The sequence below is a fragment of the Meleagris gallopavo genome, chromosome 2 (genome assembly GCF_905368555.1).
Source record: "Meleagris gallopavo chromosome 2, MGAL_WU_HG_1.1, whole genome shotgun sequence".
Lineage (NCBI taxonomy): Eukaryota > Metazoa > Chordata > Aves > Galliformes > Phasianidae > Meleagris > Meleagris gallopavo.
In genome coordinates, this window is record NC_139405.1 from 85575294 (window position 1) to 85602611 (window position 27318).

The 27318-nt window shown below is 37.3% G+C and overlaps 1 protein-coding gene across 3 annotated transcripts in view; it reads left to right on the top strand.

Annotated features, from left to right (window-relative positions):
* Positions 1-18145, top strand: part of KHDRBS2 (KH RNA binding domain containing, signal transduction associated 2) — a 342038-nt gene extending 323893 nt beyond the window's left edge. Inside the window, exons 14-16 of one of the 3 annotated variants that reach the window (XR_014881561.1) lie at positions 5361-5514; positions 11883-12049; positions 13552-18145. The gene's annotated coding sequence lies outside the window, so the exon portion shown is untranslated. The remainder of the gene's footprint in view (positions 1-5360; positions 5515-11882; positions 12050-13551) is intronic. The other 2 variants (XR_014881559.1, XR_014881560.1) reach the window with 2 other exon arrangements.
* The last annotated feature ends 9173 nt before the right edge of the window (positions 18146-27318 follow it).

Sequence of the window (27318 nt, forward strand, 5' to 3'; positions counted from 1 at the left end):
ATCAGTATGTCCAATGAAGTCAGCACCCTAAAAGTGTACTATGGTTTCAGTATCACCTCTTCTTTTGAGGTGCTTGAAACAAAGATGTAGAAAGTAAATTGTACTCATCTTTAGTTAGCAGGAATAACTTTTCTGTATAATACTTTTCATTTGATCCATGCATATATAATATATTTTGTTGCTATTTAAAAAAAAAAAAAGTCAATATTATCTAATATTATCTGAGCTTTTAAGGGAAAGACTAGATACATAAACAAGATTGTGCACTGGTAGAAGAGAAGAATATTACGAATATCCTGAATTACGTAGAGGAAAAAGAGATAGAGATGATGAGGATAAGAGAGATTACAAGTCATTAACTATGGCTTTTTATGTTTCATGTCTCTGCATAGTGTGTTTAGTCCCATTAACTGCTCTCCATTCATTCTGTTATTCCCATGGAATAGGATTCTAAATCTGCTCCAGATTAATATTATGCAGCTTGATAGCTATTGTAGCATCTTTTACTAGGTACAAGTTCATTGGAGGTGCCTTTGTTTATTCTTAACATCTGAAGTGATCACTGACTTTCACATCTCTGGGAAGTTATCATTCCTGTAAAAGCAAACAGATGTTTCTAAAGCTTGCTAGTGAATGACTAAACCAATGGCTTTTATTCAGGTTTTGCAGGTCACTAGATGTTCAAAATAGCAGAGGAAATCCAAAGAACCACCTGTGTTTTGCTATCATAGTAATTTTGCACTTGAGTATATGAGGCTAGGCTAAGATAAAAGGTATTGAGGAAGACACGGAGTGATCCTCTTCGAGCTCTGCCTTGGGAAGTAACAGTAAAAGTTATATTTCAAATTACAACTTTATTTGAAATGTGACTTCATTTTTTTTTTTTTTGAGCATCTTCACTGCCAAGTTTTTGTCCCTTGACGATGTCGAATTGGATGCAGTCCTCTTCAAGGCCAAAAGATAAGCTTCTAATTGCCAGTCTGGTAGCCACTGCCTGGAGATCAAGTGGCATACTTTTTGCTTTATGCCTTATCATTAATACTGATACTCTTGCGGGCCAGAAATGCTTTTCCCTTATACGTTCACAATCTTCTTCAAAGTCTTCATACTTTTCCCCTTTGTTGTCATCTGTCACACAGCAGCAAAATGTAATGCAATATTGGTGGGAAGGTTCAACTTCAACTGCCATACTACCACCATCTGCCTCTGATGTCATTGCCCAACATGATAAAGTAGGAGGCATTACTTTCAGGGCAGTCGTTGTACATCCCCACAAATGTATTTACATGTTCTGAATGTCCTTTAGCATTTTTACTTAATGTACTTCTACGCTTGTCATTTTAAGAAAATACTTTTGAATATAGATGGTAAGTAAAAGACTCTCAAAAGATAATTACGGCTTGAAAGACTTCAGTTAGTACAGGGATTCCTGAGTACAAGTAGATTGTTTTAGTTATCCCCTAGATAACTGTACTAAGAAAATCTATTAGAAGGTCAGGAATATCAAGATGGAAGATGGAAACACAAAAGTGTAGAAGATAGTAGATGGTTTTCCTTCAAAAAATTTGAAGATTCTCCGATGATGCCAACAATGATCAACTGAAAATAGGGCAAGGATGTAGTCTGGATCTTAACAGTGGCTACAAAGAAACTACACATAATTAATTTAGAAATATCACTTGCTGCAAAAGCAGAGAACAGCGCAGACAAAATGATGAGTTGGAGCCACTCCTGCAAACTCTTGTGCCTAGATCTTTGCATAAAGGCAAATGTTAACACAGGAAACCTTCTTGCCAGGGCAACAAACTGCACTCTGTATAGCTTGAACACTGTGCTTACACGAAGTTAAAGCCTCCAAGCTAAATCTAACTTTTTTATTTGTTTGTTTCTTTTTAAGCAGTGGTCAGAGAGGGGCTAGTAAGATAGGCATCATTTTCCAGAGTATTAAAAAAGGCAGTAAATTAGTAATGTTTATGTAAATAACCCAAGTGACAACCATACTCTTACAGGGGTTAAAGTCGAAAGCCAGTGGAGTTTCAAATGCTGCATATGTTACAAGAGCACAATCACTTCATGTTCTCCTCTAGTAATAATGGATTTGTGGAAATGAGCAATTACATTCATAAACAGAGAACCTCTTCCATGTGGAGATACATACCCACAAAGTGGTGACCTTTTGGATAACCAATGCCAGAACTTGGTCTATATGAAGACTTAGGAACATCAGACATTTGTATCCTTGGCTCTGAAGTGATAAGGTACCTGTGAGGAATAACAGTGTCAACAGAGGAAATTTCTCCCTAGCCTCAGGAATTTGATGAATAACTTTTACGCTAAGGATATATGTTATTTTATTATTATTATTTAAAAATGTCTCATTGCTTTAAAATGTTTTTATGTTAAATGTGCAAAAGAGAGCTTAGCAACAGGGTTCCTCCATAAGAAAGTGGAGTTTGGTGGGTGGGGTGGCAAGATGTGCTTTCACCAGAAATGTGGCTGTTCCCATTGCCCATGAACACATCTTTATGATATATGTGAGAACAGCTTTAGCTCACTACTTGCTAATAATTTGACTTTGGGATTTTTTCAAGTTCATTAAAAAAAAAAAAAAAAAAAAGTGTCTATCTCCTAACATTTCTGATTTTCCTTCCAAATCAATGAATAGGAATATTATCATCAATAGGGGGCACTGACACTAGCTTCCATTTTACACAATAGAATTTTTTAAGAACATTCAGTTCAGATTCTAGCACACCTTTGGGCTATAAAATAATCTAATATTCTAATTATACTTCACATTCAACTATTTGCTGTTTCTTGGACATCTGTTATGCATTGAGCAGCTGTTTCTATTGGGATGGCCACACTGCTTGTAGGCATTTTCCATTAATACAATAAATACAGGGGCAAGAAATACGTATCAGTATCCAGACTTCTGAAGTACCTGCTTTAACAGTATCTCTGAAATTTCTTAACCGTCTTTTCAAATCTATCGTATTTATGCTTTTATGTTCTTCCTGTTTTTACATTTCACTTTCAACCATATTCTAAGATTTTAATTAAAGTGTGTTTAACCTCAATCTTGATATGTGTACCAAGGTGTTGCAATATTAATCTTCTAATATGGCTCAACAATTCCTCTGGCTCATTATCAGAACCTCATCCTATCCATCCATCTTATCCTCTCACAGGCGATCTTTGTCCAGAGAGATTTTTGAGTAGTACAGAGAGCAAGATTTTTCATAATGAGCAGTTGTTTAATTTGTAGCTTCTTAGGTACTGTACTGTTTGTCTATGGAAATCAGAAAGTCTGTCTCCACACAGCACCACAGAATGGGGTACAAGGACTGGGAAACATTTGCAGCCTCTTCAAATGCTTCATATCATAACAACAGAAAAAGTATTCTGAATTAGATAGAAAAGTGTTATCTGTATCTACTGTTCACATGCTTCGGATCTCTTTCTCATCTGCTTTAACCTCTCTGTATCATTTGTTTTTAAAGATACAATATTTTTCACATACTGAAAAATATGTATTTTTAATGAAAACCTGCTCCTGTATCTGTGAGTTGTAGACAAACGTTCAGGTCATCTCAGTATCTGCCAGTTCAGTGGCAGAATGAACTCTAATACCAAGTCTAACAACACTGTGGCAGACAATTCAATTAAAAGACAATGATGCATATGTTTCAGAGGTTCGCATTCATTGGCAGAATTTGGCATATGCCTGTCCTATCAGCAAAAGGTATTTCTATCATATAGATAGATGTTTGCACAGCTAATTCTCTCTGAGAACCTGGAAAAAAGACAACAAAACTAATTTTGTCAAGGACACAAGAGTAAACAGGAATGCTTTTAGACATAAACTTTAAAAGATTTGAATGATACTGATCCAAGCAGAGGAAAGTTAAATGCAACAAAAGTAAAAACCCTGAAAAAGAATGTAAGAACTCATTTAGTCTTTTTAGTCTTTTTACTGAAACTACAAAGGGCTGACTTACCATAAGCTATAAAAGATGACATTAAATTATCAGTATTTATCAATCATTGTTTGTGGTTTCCAAGATGCCTCTTCCCGTACTCTGAATAACTACATACAATTCCACCTATAAGGAAGTTTGAAGTGTCAGATTCATTAAAAAAAATAAAAAATAACAAACATATCTTACTAAAGTAATGAAAATTCTGTTCAACTCAGTGGGTCAAATTGTAGGAATAAAGGATATCAAATCTGTATAAAAATATACTGTGCAAAATGGAATATTACAGAAAATAGTTTATTAAAAGGACTACTTCACGTCATTTCAATGGTGTTCTCTGGAGTATAATCTGTGTACCAGTAAAAATCTCCATTATTTTTACTAATTCTATTAAAGTAGCACATCACCTCCAAAGATTGGTAGAGATTGGACAGACTCACCTCAGGATGAACCCTACGTACACACACATTTTCGGAAATATAAACAATTGGCACCTGCTGAGCCATAATCCCTAAATCAGAAACACAAATGTTTGGATTAACAAAAAATGGAAACCCTCATTCTTTGTTGTTGACTTCTGAATGTATATTTTTTCACTTTCACTGTTATATGCATGACTGGCATGTTTTATCCTGCCATGATAGAAATTCAGCATTGCTATTTGCTGTAGTAACTACAAAGGGCAGAGGTGATAAAATTCAGGCTAATCTAAACCTTTACTGAGGCTCAGTGACTTACATGAGTTTTAAAATCAGGCCTTCAATTCAGTATTATATATGCAGTATGAAGCAACTAAGATTTGACACTCTCAAGCATCATGAAAATAAAAAGATATTTTATCTCTTTAAAGAAGTAGTTTGCTCTGATATAGGAAAAAGTTGAGAAAATATGAAACTTAAGCATATGTGTACTATTATTGAAATCTGTTTGATTTTTACATACATAAAGTTTTAGCATTCTACTGCATCAGAGACTAAATGCTCAATAATCTTTGGGTTTTTAGCATATGCCTGAAACTGCTGCCTTTCATATCTGAAGTGCATAGGTAAGGAGTAGAGACTGCAGACAGAATAATCAGAATATAATCTTACAGAATAATCCACTGTGCAAACTAAAGCTATGACTATGAGCAAACTGTTTAAATTCTGATGCTGAAGGAAAAAAGTTTGAAATCTTTTACCAGCACAGTTTACTTTTTGGACAGGATTGTGATATTTGATTCATTTTGTTTTTTGTTTTGTTTTGTTTTTTGTTTTGTTTTGTTTTGTTTTGGGGGGATTCAATATAGAAATTGTAGAAGTATGTCAGACTGCAGCTGGTGATGCTAATTACCTGGGGCAAAGGAAGTTATCTTTCCTTCTGGTTTGTGCTGTTTTTCAGATCTTATGTATCCCAGAAGGTGCACCCATAATCAAGTCTTTATTGGGGACTTCTTGACAAGACCAGCTCCAGCCACTGTTCCTGGCCTCATACAAGATGTTCTAGAAAGGATTTCCTTCAGCCCCACAGCAGGACAAGGAACCAAGTGCTCCAGGTCAGCCTGCCTGCACATTCTGATCCTAAAAGTAATAGATTGGCAATTACAAACTGTATTTGGCAGTGACCTCCCTAAATCACAAACACTTTGAAGCCTGAGGTGGTCCCTGGGATTGCCTTCAACAAGAAGGTAGTTAAGCAGTCACTTTTACACTGGAGTTCTCCCTAGCTCTCACAGCAAATTCATCAAACCTACTCAGAGTTCATGCAGTTTATTTATTTGATTGATTAATTGATTTGATTCCACAAATATGTTGGCTATTTTAATTGTCATTCTAATTCTAAGTGAATTTCAGAGGAGACAGGCTGTCCACATTTGGAGGACTGATGCTTTAAAACTGCAACAAAATAATGAAAATCAAAATCAGTAGTTACTCCTATTTGCAATTTTAATCTTTTTAACAAACTTCTTATATTGTCTATTTCCATGTTTCAGCAATTTTGAATTACACTGGTTTTCATTTTACTCTGTAAGAAAAAAACGAAGTTTTTCAAATGTGTTGTTTAATAAAGTACAAAGGATAGAATCATACAGCATCCTGAGGTGGAAGGGACCCACAAGGATCATTGAGTCCAGCTCCTGGCTCCACACAGACCAACCAAAAATCAGATCATATGACTAAGAGCGTTGTCCAAGCACTCCTTGTACTCCAGCTAGCTCAGGAGAATGATTACTGCCCTGGGCAGCCTGTTTTGGTGCTCAACCACCCTTGGGTAAAGAATCTTTTCTTGGTATTCAACTTGGATTCTCTTGACGCAGCTCCATGCCATTCCCACCTATTCTGTTGTTGGTAACCAGACGCTGGAGATCAGCACTGTCCCTCTTCTTCTCTCATGTGGAGGTGTGGGTTGTGATGAGGCCTCCCCTCATTCTCCTCTACCTTGGGCTGAACAAACCAAAGGACCTCAGCTGCTCCTCGTACATTTACCACTTCCAACCCTTCAGCATCTTTGTAGCCCTCCTTTGAACGTTCTCTAATAGTTTTATATCCTTTTTGTACTGTGGCACCCAAAATTGTACTCAACTGAAGTCACATCAGTGGGGTGTAGAGTGGGACTGTCCCTTTCCTTGCCCACCTGGCAATGCTGTTTGATACACCCCAGGATATAGTTAGCCGTACTGGCTGCCTGAGTACACTGTAGACTCATATTCAACTTGTTGTTGACCAAGATCCTCAAATGCCCTTCAGTGAGGCTGCTCTCCAGTGTCTCATCGCCCTATCTGTATGTTTATCAAGGGTAGGCTAGATGTTAAACTATAGATCTGTCTAGATTTTGATTTACTTAAAAGTTGTTAAAGTCATTAACTTTTGTCTATGAAAATATGTAGGCATTTTTTTCATCTCTACCCTGCCTTAAGAAATCCAAAATTCTAGTCAGTATAAAAAACAAGCTCTGAATCCTAGTGTCAATATTCACCTATTTCTCTTTTCAGAATACAATACAAATTTCATCAGACATCACTGTAACCCAGACATAAAGGCTCATGCCATGTTAAATAACATGCTGTGTAGATTTCATCTGTTGGAGATCAATTCTGTACCTCTATCAGGAGAAAAAGCTATTTCTAGTAGTTAGAAATTTTAACATTCATAATGTAAAATAATCTGTATATTGAAATCATTCAAGGGAAATCTAGTTTTTCTGCATGCTTATTCGTATACCAAAAAGGTCTTAGTAAACAATAAAAAATCATATTTTGCTATGGCTGCAGCCTTGACTCTAGAATTGACATGGTACAGGGCATTTGTATTTACAGTTTGTGCAGCAGTACATTTGATTCATGATTTTATTATTCTTCTGCCAAATAATTCACATCCTTCCAGATTTTGTCACACTCAGTTACTTGTTCACTTGAAGAAACACTCAAAAATTAAGAACTGGTCCTCTTTAATTATATCCATGGAAGGATGTAAGAGCTGCAACTACTGTTCTGCAGGCTACGGGTGTCTGCACGCCCATAAATCTGTACACAATCCACAAGCAGAACATAAACATCAGCAAAAAAAAAAAAAAACCTTTTGATTTCATATCTGAAAAATGCTCTCTACCACCAATAATATTTGCAAAGAATGTCATGCACCTTGGGTTACTTTCTGTAGAAGAATAACATTTGTACCTTAAGCACTGAAAAGAGATTTTTTTCTAATTTCTCAAAATATATACAATCACAGGCACAATTAGTAGGATCTGTTAAAGGTTTTTCACCTATTTTCATAGAATCATAGAATGGTCTGCATTGAAAAGGACCACAGTGATCATCTAGTTTCAACCCCCCCCTTCCATGGGCATGGCTGCCAACCACCAGACTAGGCTGCCCAGAATCACATCCAGCCTGGCCTTGAATGCCTCTGGGGATGGGGCATCCACAAGCTCCTTGGGCAACCTGTTCCAGTGTGTCACCACCCTATGGTTGAAAAACTTCCTCCTAATATCTAACCTAAACCTCCCCTGTCTTAGTTTAAAACCATTCGCCTTTGTCCTATACTATCAATCCATGTAAATAGCCATTCCCTCCCCCTCCTATTTATACACTCCCTTCAAATATTGAAAGGCCGCAATGAGGTCTCCCCGCAGCCTTCTCTTCTCCAAGCTAAACATGTCCAGTTCCCTCAGTCTTTCTTCCTAGGAGAAGTGCTTCAGCCCTCTGATCATCTTAGTGGCCCTCCTCTGGACCCATTCCAAGAGCCCTGTGTCTTTCTTGTACTGGGGACCCCAGGCCTGGATGCAGTACTCCAGATGGGGCTTCACAAGAGCAGAGTAGAGGGGCACAATCACCTCCATTTCCCTTCTGGCCACCCCTTTTTTTTAATGCAGCCCAGAACACAGTTGGCCTTCTGGCTGCAGTGCCAAGTGTGCACTGCTGACTCATGTCCAGCTTTTCGTCTACCAGGACCCCCAAGTCCTTCTCCACAGGGCTGCTTCCCCCAGTTTGTATAAATACCTGGGATTGCCCTGGCCCAAGTGCAGCAGCTTGCTCTTGGCCTTGTTGAACCTCATTAGGTTCACATGGGCCCATTTCTCCTACCTGTCCAGTTCCCTCTGGATGGCTTCCCTTCCCTCCAATGTATCGACTGCACTGCTCAGCTTGGTGTCATTTGCAAACATGCTGGGGTGCACTCGATGCCGTCGTCTATGTCGATGATAAAGATGTTGAAAAATGTTGTTTGTTGTTTATATTTTTGCTTCTGACTAATAAAGTCTCATGGGACTGGGAATTTAAATTAATGATCTTTATTTTAAGTTGCCAAGTGTACTTCATCATCACTGTGCAATTCTACTCTCCATATCCATGTGGTGTACCTGCATGCCACTTTAACAAGTACTGCAATGGAAGAAAGATTCTACAGGAATTAATTTTTGTTTTGTTTTGTTTTTGAAGTCAGTAACTGTTATGTTGCCTACAGGAAGCAAAGAAAATTGGAATGAAATAAATGCAAACATAAGGATTTAATGGCTTAACAAAACTGAACTTGAAGATAAGCCTAAAGTGATATTTAGAGAATCAGTTTTGAAGAAACCCTCTTGAAATCTAGTTTTAAAGAGCAAAAATTAGTATGGAAAATTTCTCCTGGGTAATCCAGTCTATCTAGTTATCAGGGAAGCTGATTGCTACGATGATACATACATAGCTCGGAAGAAATGATAGGAAGAAAAAAAAATAAGGAAAACAAGAAAAAGAAGAAATCCATCAATAAATTTAAATTAATTTTCTAGAGTTTGGCTTACTGGTAAAATATTTCATGTACACTGTCATATCTCCTGTCACGTAAAATCCCTGTTCTTTCTTCAGAGGCGTGACAGAAATCTGAGTTTCCTACTTAAATTGTATTTTTCCAAATAAAAGCCAGAATCCCCTGAAAGGTTAAGCTGTCACCTGCTATTTCTGTCAAGAAACAGTTTGGTGAAATTCCCACTGACTGGAAAAAAGGAAACATAAAAGGGAAAAAAAGAAGATCCAGGGAACTACAGGCCAGACAGTCTCAGCTCTGTGCCTGGCAAGATCACAGAGCAGATCCTCCTTAAGGCCCTACTAAGGCGCATGGAAAATAAAGATAAGGTGATTGGTGGTAACCAATATGGCTTCACTGAGGACAAGTCATGCCTGAGAGACTTGGTGGCCCTTTATGATAGAGTTACAGTGTCAGTGGATAAAGGAACAGCAACTGACGGCATTACCTGGACTTGTGCAAAGTGTTTGACACTTCCCACATGACATTCTGGTTGCCAAATTGGAGAAAAATGGATTTGATGGGTGGACCACTTGCTGGATAAGGAATTGGCTAGATGTTCACACTCAATGGTTACACTTGCAGTTGCAGTTGCGGTCAATGGCTCAATGTCCAAATAGAGACTGGTGATGAGTAGTGTTCCTCAGAGATCAGTGCTGCGACTGGTGTTAATTTAACATCTTTTAAGGCAACATGGAAAGTGGGATTGAATGTACCCTCAGCAAGTTTGCAGATGACACCAAGCTGGTGCAGTATGCTAAAAGGAAGGGATGCAATGCAGAAGGATCTGGATAGGCTTGAGAGGTGGGCCCATGCCAACCCTCATGAAGTTCAGGAAAGCCAAATGCAAGGTCCTGCAGCTGGGTCAAGGCAATCCCAAGCATAATAACAGGTTGGGCAAAGAATGTCTTAAGAGCAGCCCTGAGAAGAAGGATTTGGGGTGTCAGTTGAAAGACTCAACATGAAGAGGCTGTGCTTGCAGCCCAGAGTGTCAACGGTATCCTGGGTTGCATCAAGACAAGCATGGCCAGTGAGTTGACAAAGGTGATTCTGCTCCTCTACACTCTACACTAGTGAGACCCCACCTGCAGTGAGTGTCTCAACACAAGAAGAACATGGAACTGTTGGAACCTGTTGGAGGAGGTCCAGAGGAGGGCCACAAAGATTATCTGAGGGCTGGAGCACCTGTCTTGTGAGTGGAGGGAGGAGAGCTGGGTCTCCTCAGCCTGGAGAAGAGAAAACTCCAGGAGGACCTTGTAATGGCCTTTCAGCACTTGAAGGGGGCCTACAGAAAAGCTGGGGAGGGGCATTTTAGAAGGGCATGTAGAGGACAAGGGGAAATGGCTTTAAACTGGAATAGGGTAGATTTAGACTAGATACCAGGAAGAAATTCTTTACTGTGAGGGTAGTGAGACACTGCAACAGGTTGCTCAGCAAGGTTGTGGATGTCCCCTCTCTGGAAGCAGGGGGGTTGGAACTAGGAGCTGGTTGGATCTTAAAGGTTCCTTCCAACCCAAACCATTCTGTGATTCTACGACGATGATATCTCAACTGTTTATGTTTATTTAATTAGATTTTACTCTCAGTTTGGTATTTGTGCATTTGTTATTCTCCAAGCCCACTTTTAACCATCCAAAAACAAAACATAAAATCAGCGATGCTGAAGTTTATGTAGGCTTGATGTTTAGCGAAAGAAAAAAAAAGATTCCCAGCCCTGCTATCTGTAGGATTATTTACATAGCTCTCCATGAAGCACTTTTTAAAGTAGGTGTAGGTGACAGCAATCTCATTCTTAGAAGAAGAAGAGCCATATGGCTCAATTTTATGGATAGCTGATTTTATAATACCTCCGAACGAAACATTTATTATCTTTAAACAGATTTGGATTACTCATGTAGGTGGTCAGAGTAGCCATGTCCAGTGAATTTTTCCTTGAATAAATTTATAGATTCACAGAATCTATAATCTCAGAATCTCTTGGGATTTGGAAAGGACAGTGCCTTTCAGGCACTTCTTACGTTTTGCATACTTACTGATTACTGTAATGCAACAGTAATTAGTTCATAGCTATAGTCTCTAGTTCCTCCAATTAAAAACACTACACAAATGTATTTTATTTTTGGAAAGCATCCACATGACAGAACAGGATATTGTATAGTGCTATGCCATATTGCTATTTCAAATATGTAGAAACTAGAAAAGATTGCAAGTTCATGTTTCAGTCATAAATACGATTTCATGTGCAGTTCTGGGTACCCACTTGTGGGGACACATGAATACTAGATTTTTGAACAGTGAATTATTTACTTTAGCTTTGCTCCTTCCTTTCAGTACTGAGCTGTATATAGCAATTGAAAGTCAGAAAAGTAGTAAATACAATATCTAGTTTCACTGTAACCTCTTCCTGATTGATGACTTGCCTTCTCCCAAGACTCAACATTATAGTGCAAACCAATTGGCATAACCTGCAGCTAAAACTGTTCCTTGGAGGTCTGTTTCTTTTCTAGGGAAATATGGTTTTCATTAATACTAATGTTCAGACTCAGGTAAAAAAAAAATGTGTCTAAGATAGTGTATTATACTCAGAACTTTAAGCTATTGCTCTTCTTAGTGATACTAATCTGTTTTCCTACAGAGAACCAAGTGAATTGTTACCTGTCACAGCATCCCAATGTTCATCTCTTAATACTTGTGGGTGTGATACAAACCACCTAAAAGAGATTAACTGTGTCTTTCACTTCCAAGACTAGACTGTTTCCTGTGTTCCATCAGTGCAGTTCTGCTGCTGCACATTTTGGTTTGGTAAGTGCTAAGACAAAGATTATTTCTTAGTGATTTTACAATGCTTACTGATCTATAGAGACACAATAGTGTAAACAATAGTAACAAATTGCTCTAATAGACAGCACAGCCCCTTAGGAGATAATCATAACATCGTCACCAAGGTTGAGGTATTCTCTCTCCAGGGCACCATTAACAGTAATTTTATCGCTGAGTGTGTGTTTAATTCTGCAGCACCATTCCCAAGCTGGGAGGTTCTCCAGGTCAGAGGTTAATAATATGCAAAACCACTTCACTGTTATGCTCATAGGCTATTGAAAACAAAGAGGAAACCAGTCTGTCTTAAACTTTCAGCTGGAAGTCCCAGTAATAAAATTACTTACACATAGCAAAATCAAACTGTGAATGTAAATGAGCAGTACATTGACTTCTTAAATGGCATGCAGAAGGACAGATTATGTCATTTTACTGTGTTTTTTTTTTAATTATTTTATTTCAATTAATAGTTTCCTTTACTTTTAGTCTGATTTTCTCCTGAGTTATCCTGAAAAGCTGTAATTTTGAGAAGGACACAGTGTCACTGTAGACAATAAGCTGAAGAGTGGGATGCTATTTGAAGACAAATGTAACCCTTGGGAGACTTAAACAGTCACCAGGAATTGAGAAAGAACTGTTTGTTCATATTTTTATGACTTTACTGGAAAGTCATGTGTCAATATGTTATGTTGAAAAGGATGTTAAAAATAAGAAAGATGGACATAAAAAGAGTTTTGAAACAAACAAAAAAGTTAGTGAAAATACATCAAGAGCAAGACACAGGAGAAGCTCTATCTATTGACTTAGTGTAGACTGAGAAGGCTGCAGGTACCTACAGGCAGGTATTTCTGACAATTAAGAGCTATTTAATTTAGGAGGAAGGAATGTATAACTAGCTGGAGTCAAGAATTCCATTCTATCTGTCCTTTCCATCCCCTCCCCGCAACAACAACTAAAGTTAACAATGGAAGTTTTTAACAGTTGGAGCAATTTTTATCCTTCTGAAAACTATATATACTACATCTCTTACTGAAGCTAGAGAGGCTGAAAGTGAAATTGTGGCCATGCCATGCAGGAGATTAGACTTGAAAATAGTGTACAATATTATAATAATATCAATTTTTAAAATTAAGAATTTATAAATCAACAAAGAAGAATCTTTGTCCTAGTCATATTTATTATCATTTAATCACAGTTCTCATACTCTGAAACTTTTCCACAGCTTCCCAAAATAGAATATTTCACATCATAATAATTAAGCCTAGAACCAAATAGAGACTGTTCAACTCAAGACTCTGAATTGTCATGAGGAAAAATTAAATAAACATAATTTTAACTTCTGTGTTACAACTCAGTACATCAATGATCTAGGCTAAAAAGTGTTAACGTCTGTTATAGCCTTTAAGCTATACAAATATGTGGTTCTGTCTTGATTACGCTTGACATGCTGTGTCTTGACTAGTTTTTTTTCTATTCTGTTTCTACAGGTTAGCAGGCCTTTAATCAAGAAAAAAAAAAATCTAATGAGCAGCAATTTGAAATACAGCATTTGGAAAGGTCAAAATGGTACATTACATCCTTATTATCCAAAAGAACAGATGAGTTTAATATCCTGACAGCATTTTCCTGTGAAGAAGATATTAAACAAGAACTGAAAATGGCACAAGGTTCCCTCTTCCTGTCTTATGACAAAGATTGTAACAAGATGATGAAATTGTATAGGATAAATCTCATCCTGCTTTAATGTTCAGACTGGGGATCCTGCCTAGATTTCAAACATCTAAGCTAATCAGAGAGACAAAATATATGTTATTTTTTTCAGGTATATCCACATGAAGCAGAAGACTTTTACTATACATTTTCCTACTTACATGACACAGTTTCCATCAATATTTTTTAGATTTAAAATAGGAATAGTTACTAACAGAAGGTACATAATGCATCTAATTTCAAGAAGTAGAGCATTGAACTGCAACAGATAATGCTCTGCATCAAAACGGCTTAAAATGTAAATTTTTCAGCTTCCATTTGAAAGACTGCATAACACAAAGAATTAATTCCAACACACGATGCATTATACATATTCTGCTCTGGTGATTCCCTGACAATGTGGAACTGTTTGAAGGCAAAGGAATTTGCACTAAATCCCATTGATTGTTAGCAATTCAATTAATATATGGAACTGTCACAATTTGTTGTCTTAAATCTTGTTAAATCGGCCCTCATGTTAAATATTATTACAGTCGAAAAAATTCTGTGCTTAAAAATCAAAACATGAGTATACCACACGCACCTTTATTATTATGACATGCACTTGTATTCATTCCAGATGAGATATGAGAAATCTGCTGTTACATAAGAGCATAACAAGTTATATAATAAAAGCATTCATGATTATTAAAGAAAAACAAATTATATGATTCCAAAAGATACACATCTTCAAGTATAGCTGGACAAAGTAGACATATATGGCTTTGAATAAGAACTCATAAATAGAAATCATATGGAACCTCTTTTTTCTTCACCATCTAGAGAATACATCTGAAAAAATATCTCTGTGGTACTTTACATGCTGTACCCTGCTGAGAAAACCCATTCTGCTCTGGCCATGAGAGAGAAGATGAACATGCCCCGAATACATTTTCCAAGCCTTGAGTGAAAAAAAAGGTTTTTTGTTTTTGTTTTCTTAGGTGGTCTTATTTTCCACTAGAAACTGTAGATACATCCTTTGTTTTGCAACTGAAATGCAGAATAGCTTTTTGAATGCATTGGCAATGTGTGACCAATTTCGAAACTTCAGAGGTTTTGCAAAACTACAGAAAAGAAGATCCCTGAAGGATGCTAATTTCCATAGGCATTTATGAAATGAATGTTTTCCAGGTGTCTAAAAGAAATCCACTGAATAACATTTAAAGTTTATAGAGAGTTCCTTTTTATGTAGTTAATAGCTCCTGAAACTAAAAGGACAACAAGTAGCTCTTTTCTGTTTCCAAACCAGAAATATGAACAGATTATGAAGCCTCCAGAAAACAATAAGCTAAACTGTTTTTTGGTGAATTATTGTTCACAGTTCAGATCCATGGATTTTTATTATGTGAATTACAAAGAAATTGGACCATTTATGATTCTGCTATTAAGAAATAAAATATATGCTGTTGTTACCCAATGTTTTAAAATCAGTTATGGAATGACCGAATAGAGAATCCAGGGTACTGGGGGGAGTCTCAGCATGTAATGGCACAAACAACTCCAGCAGTTCTTAGAGAGGGTGTACCAAATATCTGTAGAAGCCAGTGGCATTTCTTATACTTTTTTTCAGTTTGCTCCTGATTATGCAAAATGCTGTTACCGTGTCACACACTATTTAACATGGGAACTACCTTGAATACATTAGGCAGCTTTATTTAGTTATTTCATGAAATAGATTTTTTCCAGTAGGTGATCACAGTAATTCTGTTTTGAAAAATTACCAAAATAATCAACTGTACCTTGTGAACCAATATACGAGTTTGCAGTGAACTTTTAAGAGGTACCTACTTCCCTCACTTACCTTCAATAAATCAGATTATAGTTGGGCATTGCTGTGGAATTTTTCACTAATGAAGGAAGGAAGGACATTAAGAATAAAATCTGAATGTAAAATGTTGGACCTGTGAAACCATGAGTCATATCTCAAAGCAAGGGATTTTCCTTAAATTAATGGCAGATTGAAAATAATAATTCAGCTGATGGAAAATGTTTCATATTGAAGTAAGATCCTAAAAGAGAGAAGTCAAAACATAGCTGACCATGTGAAGCACACACATTCCCACACACATGGTGTTGCACCAGGAGGAGCTGGTTTATTGTAATCCCTGTAAGAAAGGTACCATGAAGTATTGGTTAAAATACAATTTACTGCAGCTAATACTGTACAGAAAATGAGTGCATAGTCGTTTCTTCCTTTGGATACTGGGTACCCCATGATGGGCCTCCAAGCAGGGCACAGCATCCTGTGTAGAACTTCTGCATAGAAAAATTACCCAGTAATCTAGTCTTTTGAGTACTTCTAGGGCTTTTCTAAAAGAAAATAATTCTGCTTACCATTTCTACTGTCAAACTAAAAAGATCTGCATGGGGAAATTTGTCACTGCTATTTCACATAAAGGCAAGGACAAGCAGGTGATGCAATTGACAGTACCAAGTGGAAACTGCCCATAGGCTGCTTTGTTATCCAGTGAAATCTGTCCTGCAAAGAGCGGATGCACAGCCCATAGCACAGACTTGAAGGTTATGCTCAGTGTGGAATGTAGTGCAGATCTGCCTCTGTAGAGAGAAATTGCTATGTGGATCACTAATTCCTCCATGTTTGATGGTCTTCAGGTCAGGATCTCTGAAAATATATGCATACATTGCTGTTTTACATCTGCATCCTTTTGTGCTTCATAGTGATGCACTGTATTCAAATCTACCCACATTCAAAATCTGCACGTGTCTATTGCAAACACTCCTTTGTACATGACTGTGTCCATCAAGCTGGAATTGTGCATGAAGTCAGATGGGCTTATTATTACACAATTTGGCTTAAAATCTGGTTATACTTGCATTTGAGTTTGTTCTGTCACACAGTGCTACTTGATATTATATGAATAAATCATCTATAAGCTAGAAAACACATCAAAATCAAGGGAACAAAGTCAGTTGCATTATTAAAGAGAAAAAATAATTTGACATGAAAGGCATTTTAGAGACAATACAGCCTGTCTGATTTACTAATGTGCACAGAAGCTAATATATCATTCAGCCTTGCTACCACCTGACAGCTGTTCTGCATCTGATGGGAAATGTGATTGTGCTCGCAGTCCAGTTCATAGTGGACAGGTGTTGACATCACAAAAATCATCATCAGAACTGGCACTAATTGGCACCTTTGTTGACAACCTCAGCAGAGAGGCTGGTGATTGAATCAGGGTGGAGGCTGCCTTGCAAGCTCTGCTGGTGAGGGATACTCGGCTCAGCTCTTCCTTCCCTGAAATCATCCTGAGTTTTGCACATACTTCAGGTCCTGATGCTATTTGCCTGTAAATTCTATGTGCGCACACACTGCCATGGCATACACCTTGAACTGATGCCCCCATACATAGTGGGCACTGAAACCTGCCCTCCAAATTTGGCCAACATAAGAGACTGGGGACTTAGGTTTGTGAGGAAACAAGACCAAAGCAGATGGAACCAAAAACTCTGACTGTTGCAGTCACACATCACCCACTCAGGGCTCCAGTTTCACTCAGGCTTTTATCTATTTTAGTTTATTTTAGATGGAACTGTGGGTTGGTGGACTTCTACTGGCCACTCTGCTCCTCCATGCCTCAGTTTATTCTTTCATGAGGGTCATAATGTTTGTCTCAGTCTCAGGTTAGGTGTTGCTAAATAAAGAATAAAGAATTTTAAGAGATTTGATGGAAGTCAGTAGACACATTAAAACTCCGGCTTCATATTTATAGGAACACTGCTTTCTTTATAATGCATTTGAATTGTAGGCAGTTACTATTCTATGCATCTTTTTTGCATTTAGCCATCTTTCCATTCACTCTGTTGAATATTAAGGTTTTTATTCGTCTTAGCCTGGATTGTTCAAATTAGTGCTTAAAAGTAATTTTTCTTTGGTATACAGAAATCTATATTGCTTGTGGTTAATTATCTCTTTTTTTAGCTCTAGAGAAATGCAATGTAGGTCAATAACATGACTGTAAGATTTGAGAACATTGTTATGGTAATAAAAAGAAGTAAAAAATGTGTGATATAAGTTTGATTGTATTTAATAGCAGTAACTAAAGTATATAGAGATTATTAGAACTCACTAGCACAATTTTTCAAAGGATGACAGGGAGAAAGAGAAAGAGAAGGAAAGAAAGGAAGGAAAAAAGAAACAAAGGAAGAATGATAGAAAAAAAGTAGAAAGGTCAGGATTTATTTATTTATTTATTTATTTGTTTATTTGTTTGTTTTAAAGAACTATTCCAGTTTCACATGCATGGAAAAGAATGTGTTGCATAAGGAAATGTCAGTATGTAGATGTAGCGGAAATGCTAAGTTACAGTATGAACTAGTGATTGAGCACCTGGTGGGAAGGCAGGGTCAACCCAGGGGAGCTCAGGTGCAAGCAATGCAACTGAGTGACTGGGAAGGGTGGAGCCAGGAGCCACCTCTTCCCAGACCTCATTTAAGGATTGGTAATGGAGGCAAGGGGGATTTCACTGGAGATTCCTGTGTGTGTGTGATCTTCTGAAGGTAAGCAGATTCTTTCTTTTGTTCCTGTGCTAATCACTGTTGTATTTGAGAAAGCGCAGCCTAGGGCTTTGCTTCTCTGCTGTTGTTGAGCTTTCCTTTGCACTACAGTAGGCAGAAGTGAGATAAACAAATCTGAAAATAGACCCTCAAAGTTAGGTGAAATATATCTTACGATATTCAAAATTAATGAAATTTGCCTGACATTTATCTGCTTGTATCATTGTCCTGAGGCTTGCTTCCCTTAGAAATGATAAGGGTATAAGATTACATGCACAGTTACAGAAGCTCAAAACAATTGCTGAACTGGATTCTGATCTTTCACCATTGATTTTTCACTACTGTATTACATTGAATTTCAAGAAACTATCTTCTCATTTACATGCATCTACATAAATTCAATATCAAGTCACAAGCCTTTTCTTTCCCCAGAGCTGATAATGAGCAGTGGCTGCTATGGCATGCTTCTAAAGGCACTTTGGAAGAAGAATATGTCATCATTTGCCTAATGAGAGGAAAGAGGGAGAGAGATCACTAAATGTTTTCTCTCTCTCTCAATTAAAGGAGAGAGTGCAGGACAAAGAGAGAGAAGGCATGCAAAGGGGAGATCTGCATACATGACTGATTTCTTCCTGCCTTTAGCTATGAAAGCATTCTCGTTAGGTAGAACTGAAAAAGACAGGAGGATGTAGGAGTGCAAAGGCTAAATCCTTCTCCTGAAATTAGACTATGGCAGTATGGACTTTCAGTTTGAGCTGCACATTTAATTTCTAAAAATAGCATTCTTGAAAAGAAAAGAATATAACAAGATACTGTGCTGTCATTAAGAGTCTAAGGACAAATTATCCATATAGAAATGAATGAGCCAAGGTTATCTACTTGCTGAAAACTCCTTTGACTATCTACAGCTTCCTTTCAAGACTAGTCTTAACCACTAATCTAACCACAAAGGACTTTGCCCGTGCAGATGTTGCTGAGCTAGTCACTGTGGTGGGGGATGTGGTCAGAAGGATGGCGGTTGACTGGACCCAGGGATCACACCAAACATTTAACATAACAGATGACTACAAGGTAGTGCTCCAGGCCATATCCTGGGCCAGTTTATTCTTTTTTATGACTCATAGGTCTCTGGGTTTGTGTGTGTGTTTAGGATCACAGGGAATCAAGGCTCTTAGCACACCTAAAAACTGTGGTGTGAGTATTTACGTGTACATCATGAAAGCCAGTAAGAATGTCTTCTTCCCAAGCGTAGAAAAGAATGCTGCATCCAGTTGTATAGCAGAGCAATGTATGCACATTTTTTCTGCTGGAAGACTACCTCTCCCTTTAGGCTGCAGCACAAATATAAATAGGCTTGCTAGAAGGATTTCTTCCTTCCCCCAACTTTCCCATTGACTGCAAGTGCAGCTCACAGCATTTTTGTCCCACATTGTGAGCACACAATAATTACATTCCCAGTGTATGGGCCTTGATCACCACACTGCCTATGAGCCAGCATCTGTAACAGAACAAAAATATGAGAGGGCAGGTGATGGCTGAGAATCAAATCTAATGTTTGTTATGCTCAGGTCCTGATTGACAGGACTGTATGACTACATGAAGACAGTTTTGTTTTTTTTTTCCCCACAGGTTATAGAGACCTATGACCAAAGGCAGCTAGGAAGGTGTGAGTGGCCTTGTCATCAGGTCAGCCACCAGCCCTTAATGGGATTCTAGCATTATATCCCACACTGGTCTCGCAACCTGTACAATTGCTTGAGCCGTGCAGAGTGCTGAAGAAATTACCTTGCGTCTCTATTTATATCTAATTCTCAGGCATTGAATTAGGCAACAAAGAACATGCTTGATGTGCCTATTATAATCTAGTCCCTAGCAGTTGAATTCCTGTTAGTTATTTTAAATCTCCTCATATATCTTTGCTGCCTGCCTAAGATGTAGCAGTTTTGTGAGCTAAGCTATACCTGCCCTTTTGCCATTTCAAATACCAGAAGATTTAGTTAGGAAAAAATGATTTTGTGAAGACTTTCTTAGTTCACCTAGTCTTACATATTGCAGTTTCTACCAATAAATAGAAAGTAGTTCAGCTCACAAGAAAGACTTGCATCAGCAGTCTCTTGCTGCAGTTTTTTTCTTAGTCTCTTGTCTCTGAAGACCTAAAGTTTGAGTCCCCACCCTCACAGATCTCATGGTTTGTTCCATCATCAAGCTGTAACAGACGCAGATAACTTTTTTCCTCTGCTATGAGACCTATTCTCTTTATTACCACTTCATTACCACTTTTTTTACCTGGACACTAGCTAGGAGAGGGATTAGTGGCTCTGGTTTCTGGTTGTTCAGCAGGCAACACAGGATGATGTCCAAAGTGAGGAACACAGCAGAGGAATGGGTCTCTGTACTCTCCTATCAGCAAAACAGAAGATGCTCAGGAAAGCCATCTGTCATGGGAAGAAGTGTAGGTTTGCCACTAGGAGTGCCAGTAGCCCAAGCTCATTCAAGTGAGCCCTATTTCTATAATGGCAAGTAAAAAGGAGGTGAGAGAACACAGAGTCCAGCTGCTTCCATAATCTAGAAGTGTCTCCATATGACACTTCTAGATTATTACAAGTTCCTTACTGTGTGTATAAATTTTACAAATATTGTAAGTTAGCAATAATAAGTCTTTCATTTAAAACTTTAAAAATTTGAGTTAGTGTCTCTCAGAAGACTTCTCATATACTAGTTTCCCTCTTCTATTTTTTATGGCTTGTTTGTTAAGAAGTACTAAGCTGCCCAACTCTCACATTTTTAATGCTCAAGTTTTCTGTTTTTCAATTTAAACTGTATCATTTCTGATATTCTAGTTGTGCACTCTGTGCTGGGTGTGGGAAAAATTGATGAACATGTGAATTGGTACTTTTAGATCCTCTGTCCTGAACTTCAATTATCACAAAAAACTGAAATAGGAATGTTATTCCTGCTGATTGAGAACAGGGCACTAAATTCAGTTTTATTTAACAAAGTCTACCACTTCAGGAGATATGGCTATTTAATGAGGTGGTCATATTTGCTTAAAAATACCTTCTTTTAAAAATATCATGGACAAAAATAATCACTCAAATAGATTTTTGTATATAGTTCAGCACAACAGTAAACTTGGAGTACTGTTAACAGTTAATTCCAGCCCATGTAAAAGGGGCTGAACACCTATCACACAACCAGATCCCTCCACAGTTCACCAATGGAATGTCTCTGTGCATTGGCTGGAAAATACTAGTCTTGCATTACCCAGCACTGTTCTCAGGTAGTGTAACGAGGACAGAGAAGGATACAGTAGATATGATACAGAGGAAAAACAGACACTTCCTGGTTGCTCTTCCCACTTCCCATTGTATCTAAACTACTGCTCACATTAGGGAGTCTTATTAACATCAGCACACACCAATTAAATTTTTGTATAAAAATACTGTGATAAATGGGAGAGTTGTCTGCAGAAGCTGCAAGTCAAAATTCAATCTCAATCACAAAGACCAACACAAAAGGCCAACCTAGTTTGAATTATCAGAGGGAGCTTTTCAGCATCATTCATTATCTTCATCATTTAGAATGACCCTAGCAGTATTTCGAAATTACATTTAAAACTGTAGCAGTTATTAATCAGTGGATTATGGCAAGTCAGCAGAAGGGTGGAGACAGATACAGTATCATTTTGATCTTACTGCATAAATTGCTTTCAAGGGTAAAATTTCTTGTATTTCTATCTTTTAATCATTTGGATGTCCAGAATAACAAGCAGAGTATCTTCTCACAATTGAGAAGGCTTTTACTACATGTCACAAGAAAAATGAAATTAAATTGTCTATCTCTCCCTGGAAAAAAAGGCATTTTTTTTCCATTCCGATGAACCTAATCTTCATTAAATCTCAATTTTGTAGCCTAAGCAAGCATGCCAGGACATCCAATAGCACAGACTGTACCAGCAGAGAGCTGGAATCAAGTGTGAACAATACTTGTTCAGAACTAACATTTCACTAAAGAAAAATGAAGAAAATTGTTTTTTCCTTTAATTTATGAAATCCCATATCATGGCAGTGTTTTTGTTTAGCATTCACTCATATTTTTATTATGTAAAAAGCAGTATTGTTAGCAGTGGTTTGATGACATTACTTAAATACTTCTGCTTTTAAGGAAAAAAAATGTATGTTTTGTTTCGAGCAACTGTCTTCTACTGGTCTCCTCTTTTCCACTGTAGCTAAGTGATATCCTGATAACATGGATATAATAAAAAGATGCAATTTTGTTTCATCTTAGTTCTTACTCCAAGCAAAATAGGTGACTAATGATGGCATCAGTGGCTTCTCTACTCCTTTAAAGTTCTGTTTTCCATGGATCAGTGAAATTTCATTGGAATGCTCAGTAAAAAAAAAAAATCTGGCAAAACTTCCTTTTGTTATCTCAAAAAAAAAAAAAAAAAAAAGGGAGGGAAGGTCACTAAGGCTTATTTCTTCAGGTAATGCTTAGATCTGTTGATCTTAAAGCAATTTATTTTTATGTTTTAAAATTTGGAGCTGTTAAGTGCTTTCATTACATATTTCTGATTAAAGCATTTCACTTAGAGAAACTAAAAGTGCCAAAAGCTATAGACAAAGTGTTATCTAAGGAGTATTTTATTTCTCTGAAAAACAGTTCAGACAAACCTCTGTATGTTTTTGCTCTATGTAATTATCCTCACAAAGAACTGCTAGATTCTGTTTCAGTTTAAAAAAAAAAAAAATCAGAAAAATCTTTAAAGCTTTTCTCTATATTAAAGCCACTTCAATGCCAACAGTACACACTGAATAAAACCCTGAAAATGTGTCCTAGAAGATGTGTAATTCAGTTAGTTTCTGAAGAACAAGTAAGAGATCTGTACATAGGATTTTCTATCACAGCTCTAGCCTTGAAAATCCAGTACCTTCTTTATTATCAGTAGAATAATAGTAAAGCATTCCAATTATTAATTTCATTTGATTCTGGCTGCCATCCCTAGATGAGAAGAGCAGCAAATGCTTTAAGTTTGGATAAGTGTTGCTATGCTGAACCGTAGCTCTGGTACTGAGAAGAATCTCTGCTATTCACTCCTGTGTGTGCTCCTGGTCCAGTGATCAGAATTTAGATGTAAATATCAAAAAGATACTTTACCTTGATCTCATCAAACAGTCCTCTTTTGAGGGTAGAGATGTGTTCTTCATTTTGCCATAAGCAATGAACTAATGGAAAACTCCTTCTGTATCTGTAATCTTTTGGGTACTCCTATGCATCTGCTACTATCAGAGGCACACCTTTGGACTGAACTAAGTGGTCAGTCTTGTGGACCTGCACCCTTCCTGGTCAATTGCTTTGAACCAGCAAACCAAAGCTTGATTCTTCTTTTCGTGCAGTTTTTTGCAGATACTCTTGATCTATTTTTAGACAGAAAATACAGAAATATTCTTACCAGATACTTATCTTGTGTCCTTGTTACCATTTGAGTGTATATTTACATTGTCACAGAAGGAGGTGCACAAGGGTCAAAAACATCTTAAAAAGTTCTCAAATATTACCAACAGAAAAATCCCTTACAGCTCAGTTATAGCCTCGACTGTCAAAACAGTTCTGGCCTTTGGGGGAAAATAATAGCACATTCATGCTTCAGGAATTTCTACTGAAACATCTTGACATTCTCACTGTAAAGGCAAGAGTGTTCTTGAGACCTGCTCAGATTTCCCCATGATTTGCCATAAGACTTTTCCTAGTATGGAACTGCATGCAACTGAATGAAAAGGAAATGCAATGTACCTAAACTTGATGTTTAAACAGCAAAACAAAAGTCAATCCAGGCAATGTTAGCAACACAGCATACTGATGAGGAGATGTTTAGAGCTATGACAACCAATCTAACCATGTGTCTGGGTAGATACTATAACTCACAGGAGAGAATGAAGTTATTTACTAGCTGCAGCTCCCATATGATACCAAGTAATAACTCACCTCTTGTACTCTGATGTGTTCATTTGATGATATTTCACATGCTGAAAACATGGGAGTGAAGAAAGAAGTGTCTTACTTATGAGCATCTGTGAGAAGCTTGGGGTTCCAGCTATAAATTAGGGTATTGGACGTGTTCTGGTTTGCTTTTTATTAAAGCTTGTTTGGCTTTACCTCAATGGGCAGAAGGCATCTTCTCTCTGATTGTCTTCACAATTGTCTTAAACTCCATGTGAATATTCAAGTGCTCTATGATATAATAAGAACACACTGAGGAGAAAATGCAGAAGACAAAAGTATAACTTTTTTTAAAGTATGGTAGATTTACAAAGTATAATGCGCTTGACCTCAAAACATTGCCACAGTTTTTTGTGTTCATTACACAGATGATTTCATCCTCCTTACGTATCTGGGTGATCTTTATATCCTAAGTTGCTAAGTGAAATAAGGCATGTGACAATTCTGCAGTTCAGTCCCTCAGACAAATACTTTGTGTCTAAATTTATGAAGGCTCTTCAAAATTTATAAATAAAACTTTACATTTTAAAAATGTCTGGTATTTCTAAGAGCTGTAGGTTGACCCTGTCAAGCAGCTTAGCACAGTGGGATGAGAAGAGAATTGGAAGAGTTTAAGTGAGAAAACCTGTGGTTTGAGATAAAGATGCCTACTAGATAAAGAAAAAGCTGTGGTTAAAAGCGAAGCAAAACAAGAAATTCATTGACTGTTTGCTATCAGCAGGCTATTTCCAGGAATGCAGGGCTCATCGTATGTGATTGATTCTTTGGAAAGGCAAACAGCATTGCTGCAGATGTTCACCTTTCCTCCTCAATTTTGTGCTGAATATGATGTTATAATGTATGGAATATCCCTTTGTCACTTTTGGGTCTACTGTCTTGGCTATGTCCATTGGCAGCCTCTTGCCCAACTCAAGTCCCCTTCTTGGGGTGAAAATCAGGTAAGTCCTTGAGACTGTGCAAACATTGTTCAACAAATCTAAAACACAGAACGTGATCTGCTATGAAGAAAATTAGTTTCATCACAGCTGTACCAAGTATGTTAAGTTTCTCTTATTTCCATATGAAAACATTGAAATGGATTTTTAAGTGTATTGCATTTAGAATGACAATTAACTTAGCGCAAGTCTTATTTGGTTATATAATACTCCCTAGAAAATAAGCTGGATATTAATACTGACATAGTGGAAGAAGATAAAAGAAAATGCATATTTAAAACACTGATCCCATAGTAAAATTCAAGTACTAATGTATTAGTAGTCATTGCTGTGACATTTTTCTGCTATACTAAGACTCTGAAAAGCAGTTTTAAACTTAGTTATAAACACTTAATTGGTTCAAGGAATTTTAACAAGAGATTGCATATAAGTGATAAATAGCTAAGCAGAAACCAAAAGATTTGCTTTATCCTTCAAAACAATGCATATTCTTCCAGCATCACTCTAAGAAAATTGAGTATGTAAGTACAGGCTTTTGAAATACCACCTTTTCATCTGATTGAAGTAAACAAATATCTTGCAGAATTCAACAATGCATGGAAGAGCTTCCTTTTACCCCTGAATGCAGAATGAGAGAGAAAATAAGTACTGCATTCATGCTTTGTGGTTCAGGAGCAAGCGATTCTCTGCTGCCTTTGCTCTGAAGAGCATACAGGAGTTTGCTTGTGTAGTTTGTGAAATATAATCCAGAATGCAACTATAGTTAACACATTTCAGAAAGCTTAACGGTTCCACATGTATTGCCTGATTTCTGCTGCTGGAGTAGCTGGAGAAATATAATGTCATTCTTCTCTTTGGGAAGGGACAAATCTTGAGTAGAATAACAAATTTCTTGTTTTAATGCCAGCAGCCAAGATGCAGTAGTATTTGGAATGCATGGCTGGAATAAATAAGTAACCTTGTGACTTTCATGCAGAGGTGACAGACTGGAAATTTTGGAGAATAAGGCTGACAAAACAACCAGAACAAGAAAATGATACTACTTTTCTCTTGCAAACCTGCAAGTGCCTGACCCTCTTGAATGAATCTGTGGGCTATATTCTATTCTTGTACATTGGCTGGGCCTTCTACTAATATTGCAAATTGGGATGTTGCTTCTGCACACAGAGCTGAGGATTCAGATGGTAACCACCCAGCCCACTTAAGCATCTGCCTCTAAACTAGATACCATTGACTCATTATCATCTGAAATGCATTCTACCTTAAATGATTTAGAGCGTTCTTTTCTGTACCAAGAAAGCATAATTTGGGGAAACAAACCCTAGCTTCTATATGACTGGGATTTCCCACAGAGTGAGGAAAAATGCTAATCTCCTACTTGCAGCAAAATACAGTAAAGTTCTTTTTCTGTTGGCACATTGTACTATGCAGGTAATTGAATAGTTGTATGTTTACTGCTTCTCGCATTCAGATGTGCTTCATTTTTACCCCTTGTACCTCCCAAATAAATACAGTGAGTAATGACTATGACTCTGCTTTTTTTCACCTCTCCTTTGCATCTGGATCCTATAAAGAATGTAAAAGCCAGAAATGTACTGAACTATCTGTGATTATTTCCAATTAGTTAACTTTTATGATTGCCCAGATTCATCCTCAGCCATGCAGCAGTCCAATGGGGACATTCAATTGTCAGTAAAAACACAGGAGTGCATAAAACAAGGAGGTTTGGGATCATTTCCTTATCCAGCATGATTCTCTAAATGTCTCGGCCTGAATTTGTATTGACATAATCTACTTTAAATTCTGCACTTTGTAGAATTTAAAAGTGATGTACCATAAATAAGGCATAAAGGAAAAAATGCTAACACCAGTTCCTTCAGGTCATATCTGCCCTGGGTACGTATTCTTGTCAAAGATCACTTTCTAAAATGACTGTTTTTTTTTGGTTTGGATTTTTTTCCCCACTGTTCATATGAGTCTTTGTGCTCTAAGTTTAGGTGGGCTATCCAAGTGGCCTTGTTTATTGCACTATCTTGATGAATCAGAAAAGGA